Genomic DNA, 8,017 nt, shown 5'->3' with positions numbered 1-8,017 from the left:
CCAAAACGATTTCCAAAAATATTTCTAAAATTTCTCCATGATAGACGATCCATAAGTCAAACTACATACCTTAACTTCATAATACCTCCATTCAAATCCTATATAATGTATTAGGAATCCTCACTCCAAATTTTGTGAAGATCTGACTTTTAGATCCATGGGGATCGTACAAATACTGTTGTAAGGACTTCAAAAATATGAATTTCGAAGCAAAATAGTTATTAGGGTTAATTTTTGTATAATGGATGGTATAAGGAGCAATAGAAAATCGACCTCAAGCCCCTTCCTGCTCAATTCATGGGCTAAAGCCTAAATTATTCTTTTAGCCCTTCATCCTTACCATAATGACCATAATGGTCCACAAAGTTAAAACCTTAACATTTTTAGTTTTTAATTTGACCCTTTTATCCCATTATCCAAATTGTAATTACTTTTAGGTTATTTAGTTATTTTTTATACTAGTATTATTATTAATTGTTATTTTAATATTATAAAATACCATCAAATAAAAAAATAAAATTGTGTGTTATAGTTTCCCCTTTAGTCATTATACTTTACTCATATGATCTCCAAATTCTACCAAACTTCATATATGAATCCTAATGAATTTAATAAGTTCAAATAACATTATTTTATCTCAATTAAGTCATTAATTCCTAATGACTTGATGATTAATTCCTTTTAAAGTCACAAGAGCTATAATATAGCTCATGTAGACTTTAAGGCATCAACGTTGTACCAAAATGTCTTATTAGCTTTCCACTCCACCAATGACTATTCTATGCACTCAATAAATTCCAAATCAAATTAAAAACGTCTTATTAAGGTCTACATAAGTTAATAACACAAATATCCCAAGCTTAGAGTTGGTAATTCCATCCACAATACACGATTTTAATTCAATTTGTGAAGTTGTTGACTTATTTTCTTATACAACCTTTCACTTTGTTCTTGGGATTTAAACTTAAGGAGGGGGAGGAAAGGGATGGGAGGGGAAAGAAAAGGAAGGGGAATGTGGTGGTGATGAATGCGTTCTCAAGTTTAAGGGGGAGGGAAAGTGTAACGACGTAAAATTTTAACCAAATTTTGAAATTTCAAAACACATTGTTTTTAATAAATAATTATAAAATGCCACAATGTCAATTCACAAAAACTCATGTTCAAAAGAAATCAATGTATCAAACTCCAGGATCCCCTAAATCATAAAATAATCTTCGGTGTGTGTACAATCAAGTCGGCGTCTTCCCGTGATCCTGAGAAATACCTGAAACACATAACACATACACGGTAAGCACACAACTTAGTGAGTTCCCCAAAATACCACACACAACACATTATCCACTCGAGGCTATAACTCTGTAAGACCCTCCGGTCAATGTGTCTCAGTGGGACCCTCCGGTCCCAACTCAGCAAGCTCAATAATAACAATACTCAACATAAATCACAAAGATATAATGCGGAATATCAAATACACAGATAATCACAATAAGCAGCTCAATTACACAAGGCACCACTCAAGGCGAGTATAGTGAGAAGACTCACCTTGCAAGAAGTTAGCAAAAACTCAAACTTAAACCACCGGTCTAGCCTCCGCCTAACATACACAACAATTATCCCTAATTAATCACAGCTCTCAAGAGGCTACGCTTTCTCACGGAAGGGTAAAAGACCCTTTTACCCCTCAAAGGACCTAATTGTCCATAATTTGACCCAAACCCTAAAAGTCAACAAAAGTCAACGACAGGGAGTACGCCGTGCGTACCAGCTCCTTATGTTGGGCGTATTCGGATGCCATGCAGATATCGGGGATGCGCAACCCCTATGTTGCGCATACTAGAATTACGCCCGACGTATGTTCCAGTTTCACCCTTCTTACTTGTTTGGTCTTAAATAGTTAAGACCTTGGCTCATATCTCAAATCTAGACTCTCTAATAGCTCTTAACCCATAAAGTCAGGGACTTTAAGCCTTTGCATTGCTGGAAAGGTCCCAAACACACAAAACATTCACCCTCTAATGACAAAAAGCACATATCTCATGCATGGCTTGACCCCAACGTCCAAGATAGGATTTTTATGACTCTACACCACTAAATACACTCAAAGGGGTGGATCATGGTCTCTAGAGTGTAATATCACATAAAAGTCTCCAACGTTTGGGACAAAACCCTAGAATACACTACCAAGATGCAAAAACCAAAAGAGTGAGAAAGTTCTGAGCTTTATACCTCAAAATGAAGCTCCACACTAAGACAATCCCAGATCCAAGGCCTGAAATTCCACTCCTTCTTCTTCAAGACTCCTTCTTCACTCCAAAGTAACTCAAGAATGCTCCCATGGCTCTCTGATGCACTCACAAGCTCTAAGAACGGAAACTAGGGTTTAGGAGGGTTGGTGACTGAGAATGGTGGCTAGGAATGAGGCCATCATATCCTTTAAATAGGGGTCTCACCCTAAATTAGGGGTTTCACTCTGAGCCCAGTACGCCCAACGTACCCTCTGGTACGCCCAACGTACTAGGTGGCTTCAGCGTTAATTTCACGCATATGAGTACGATGAGTGTATACTCGAGTACGCCTCGCGTACTCATTCACCACCTTTTCTCATAAAGGGACTAAAATGGCCAAATACTCAAAAGACCAAGGGTCACGGGGTATACCTGATCTCGGGATGTTACAGAAAGAAATTTTGCTTCCAAATGACATTTTCACCATTGGTTACGGTTCATCAGCTTTGGAAAAGATGAATGAGAGAATGACATTGGTAAGGACATGACAGAACTGATGATGTATGTGTGTATGTGTGTGTGTGAGAGAGAGATAGATAGATAGAGAGAGAGAGAGAGAGAGAGAGAGAGAGAGAGAGAGAGAGAATGAAAAGGAATAAGATACAATGAGAAGGAGAAGTTGAATGAAGAGGAAGAAAATACAATAAGAATGATAAAATCTATCTATTTTTGCTTTCCCTTTCAATCCACCCAAAATTAGGCGGACACAAATCACCTATAATTCTCCATTCCCTTTCCTTCCTAATCCCTCCCTCTCTTTTCCTCAATTTCTAAAAAAAAAACTCAAGAAAATGTCACTCCCTCATAATCCTTTCATTTGTTTCCCTTTCCGTCCTAAAAAAACTAGAGAAAATGTTGTTTGTGAATTCAATTAAGTCACCGAAACTTTTTTTTTTAAAAACTTCAAATACTTCTAGTTTCTTTTATTTATTTAGTTCACTTATCCAACCTTATTCATATTATTTCTAAAAACTGTTTTCCGTTATCATATTGGATTTCTTGTGTCGATCAAGTATTTATCAATGCAATTCAAAGAAGTGTTTGGATGTGTGGTGCTTACAACTATATGGGCTGTGGAATTTTGAAATTCATTGATTTTTTTTTTTTTTTTTTTTTTTTTTTTTTTTTTAATTATGAAACCAAATAAAACATGTTTATTTGATAAGATGGTTTCTCGACTGTTCTTCTGGATTTAAAATAGAAATATTAATTTGAAATTTAGTTGGATTGGTTGATTTTATAACCCTACTAATGTTATTTCTCTTTTTAAATTACTTTTAATTCTAACATCTACCAATTTCATAAAGGCTATGTTGTTCCAAATACAAATAGCGCCACAGAAAGAAAAATAAATATATTTTGTACTTTGTAGGATTGAGTTGTAATTTACTCAAAGTATAGCAAAATTAAATTCAACTTAATCGTTCAGAAACTACAAAATACATGGTTCTTTTAGTGCTCGACTTGACCACAATAACAACTTTTAAATGAAATGTCACTTGATTAGTTTTTGATAATTATATAATTTTATGAAGATAACTTGACTTAAACATAAATATTTGTCAAAAGAATCGTTTGATATTTTATGCTTATCTATTTAGAATAAAAGGTAATGCATATGCTTGAATATAAAAAACCAGGCTTGGACTATTGTTTAAATTATCTTTGGAACAATGCTTCTTGTACAACTTTCTTTTACAACTAACTTTAATTAATAAATAAACACCTTTACAATTTTTATTTATTTATAGTTTTATAGTTTTTTGTTCCTTTGCTAGTAAATAGTTATCATGGAATATTTGAGATTCACAAATTGTTAAATTACGAAATTACCATCATTTTTACTACTATTAAAACCGTGATTAAATTGTTAGATATGACCATTAATTTTCGTGCGAGAGATATTCACAATGACAAGGACCGACGGCCTTCTTAATTTAGAAAGGTTAAAATTCACATGTACATGTAGTGGTATTCAATAGTCTATGGAGTTTTAAAAAGATGTTTGTGGTTTACCTAAAAATGTTTTGATATAAATCCTGACGACATATTTGAATATTATTGAATAATTTAATTATTTGTTTACTTTGCTCCAATAATTATCAAAAAGTTTGGAAGTCCCATGAATATGGAATAAATCTTGAATTTTCGTGGTGTGTTTTTATTTTAGTTAAATTTTCAGTTCCAAATGAGTTTTTTTTGGGTATTGCAATTGTGGTCCTCCATCAAATGGAATGTTTCTTAATTTCATAATTGTTTATATCTTTTTTAATATTATCATAAAGTTCAATCATTGAGGAATATGAAATAGATATTTAAATGGTCTTTTTTAAATATTTAAACATGAATGTCATACTAGATGTTTTATTTGTATTTTCATCCGGTGTGTTTGGTAGTGAATATTTGAAAACCGTTAGCTTTTAGTTTTAAAAAAAAATCTCAATTTAAAGATAAAGTTTGGTTTATAAGGAAAAACATTTAGCTTTTAGTTTAAATAAAAATCATTAAATCTAAATGTTATTTCATGTAATCATTAAAAAAATTATTGAGCTTTATAATCATTTTTCATAATAGCCCTTAAAAATATATTTATGTATTTATATTTTTTAAATAAATGTTTTTTATTTAATCTGAAATATTTAAAAAGCTTTCAGCTACTTTTGGGAAACAATTATATAACAAATAAATGTTATAAATTTAATTTTTTAGTTTCTAACTATCAACTGCGAGGTAATTTTACAAAACACATAAAGTTACTGAAATTTGAATCATGATAAGAATTTACAAAACACATAAAGTTATACAGTGAAATTTGAATCATGATAAGATAAAAAGATTTTTTTTTTTATTCAAGTTAGAGAAAATAATTAATTTTATTTTGTTGTCAAAAATCAGTTTTATCTGATCCTCAAAAGGGTATTTAACGAACAAGTAGGGCGATTTTATGCCTTTTTGCGAAAAAAGAAGAAGTTAAAAAGGAATCATAGCTTTGGAAAATATTTTAGACTAATTATGGTTACTTAGAGCTAATAATGTTTTGTTTAGGGTATTTGAAAATAATCAATGTTATAAAACCTAAATCTTTAGTCGAACAAATATGGTGATCGGTTTGTGTTCAATCGGTTCGACCGTTACGTCGATAGGTTTATATATATATATATATATATATATATATATATATATATATATATATATATATATATATATATATATATATATATATATATATATATATATATATGGAAAAGTGAATATACCCTTAAGGGTATGTAAGCTTGGGTACCCAAACTCATAATAATACGTCGTTTTGTTTGATATATTTAGTATAATATTGTTAAACTTGAATCCTTAACTTCATTTATATTCAATATTTTTAAATTTTCACTATTATCTTCCTCTTACATCATATCTTTTTGTCGAACACTTACTAAGGTATATATATATATATATATATATATATATATATATATATATATATATATATATATATATTATTGTTGAAAATGACAATTATGTAAGAGTAAGATAATCATGAAATTTATAAAAATCTTTAAAGTAATTCAAGTTAGAAGTTGAATTATAAGAACATTGAACAATTACAATGGCTATATATGATACAAAACGATATAGTATAATGTGTTTGGGTACCTAAGGTTATATACCCTTAAGGGTATATTCACTTTTCCCATATATATATATATATATATATATATATATATATATATATATATATATATATATATATATATATATATATATATATATATATATATATATATATATATATATATATATATATATATATATATAAGTTCAATAGAGAACCATAATTATTGGTTCTCGAAGGAACCAAATTTTGTTTTCAAGTTTTAGAGCTTATTCTTTATTGAAAAAAATAACTAAAAATATTTAAATTCATAAATTAACATTGTGAATGTTAAATATATTTTTCGGATTCACCATGTGAATTTAGATTCACATTGTGAATTTGACAAAAAAATAATTTTTTTTATCGAATTTGTTATCATTGGAAAGAGGATAAAAAGTTATTAATTTCTGTATTTTTAGTTTTTTTTTGATAAACAAATATGTTCTAAATGATGAAAAAACGATTGTTTCCTTGGTTGATTATGGTGATCGGTTTCTGTTCAATCGGTTCGACCGTTACGTCGATAGGTTTCTATATATATATATATATATATATATATATATATATATATATATATATATATATATATATATATATATATATATATATATATATATATATATGGAAAAGTTCTCTAAGGAACCAAAATTTGTTTTCAAGTTCTAGAGTTTATTGTTTATCGAAAAAATAACTAAAAATATTTAAATTCATAACTTAACATTGTGAATGTAAAATATATTTTTCAGATTCACCGTGTGAATTTAGATTCACATTGTGAATTTTCAAAGATTCACATTGTGAATTTGATGAAAAAAATAAATTTTTTTATCAAATTTGATATCATTGGAAAGAGGATAAAAGGTTATTAATTTCTGTAATTTTAGTTTTTTTTTATATAAAATATATTCTAAATGTTGAAAAAAAAGATTAGTTCCTTGATTGATTATGATTGTCTATTGAACCTCACTCTATATATATATATATATATATATATATATATATATATATATATATATATATATATATATATATATATATATATATATGGATTCGATTCTTGTGAATACTCATTTTACATTGAGGACTCGTGATATAAAATAAATACAAATCATAAAATCGAATATAAATCTATGTCCGGTAGAAAAAAAAATTGTATCATTAAAATTGATCCATGATTCACTTTTAATTTCTTATTTTGCATCATAATGATTCATGATTAAATTTTAACAATCTAATTTTTTTTTTTCAATTTTTTTTTCTCTCAGACATAGATCTATGCTCGATTTTATAATTTGTATTTTTTTTAGACTTTTTTTTTTTTTTTTAATTTTTTTTGAAGATGTGTTATTTTCAAAGAAATCGAAATAGATGTTAAAAAAACCACCAAAGTTTATTAAACAAAATGATTCATATTTGGTTTATAGTCTTTCATTGTTTTTTTTTAACTATATATGTGAAATTTTTATCACCTTTTATTGTTTTGAAAAAAAAATACCTGACAAATACTAGTAAAATGATAAATTATATGAATCGGTTTAACAAATAGATAAACATTAGTGTTAGAAAAAAAAAAGTTAATCATTGAAATAACTATTTGATAAAAAAATTTGTCAAATAAAATATAATAGAAAAATGATGTGACAAAAAACATCATTTGGAAATGTTAATACAATTTTAATTTTTCATTATTTATAAATAATTTGATTTATGAAATATATAAAGAGTTACTGTATAAAAGTAATTATGAAAGATAAAGCTATTTGGTTACATATAACTTTAAACACATAATGTCACACGAATTATTTAGAAAACACAATTCTTAACACTTAAATGATAAATTGCATAGAAAGTAAATCTTGATAAAATTAGTAAGATTAAACATTAATAAATAATCAAAACATATAATTGAACAGCTCCAAACTTTTTAAAATAAATCCAAGGTCTTAATTATTCTATAATGAAAAAGAAATCGATTAAAAAACATCAAACACATTTCATTAATTATAAATGGCGATTAGATAGGTTAATAATGGACAAATGGTGGGCCCAATCACCGGCCCATGACCTCACTGTTCCATTTTCT

This window comes from Lactuca saligna, chromosome 8, assembly GCF_052625555.1.
Source record: "Lactuca saligna cultivar CGN05327 chromosome 8, ASM5262555v1, whole genome shotgun sequence".
Classification (NCBI taxonomy): Eukaryota; Viridiplantae; Streptophyta; class Magnoliopsida; order Asterales; family Asteraceae; genus Lactuca; species Lactuca saligna.
This window is presented reverse-complemented; position numbering follows the sequence as displayed.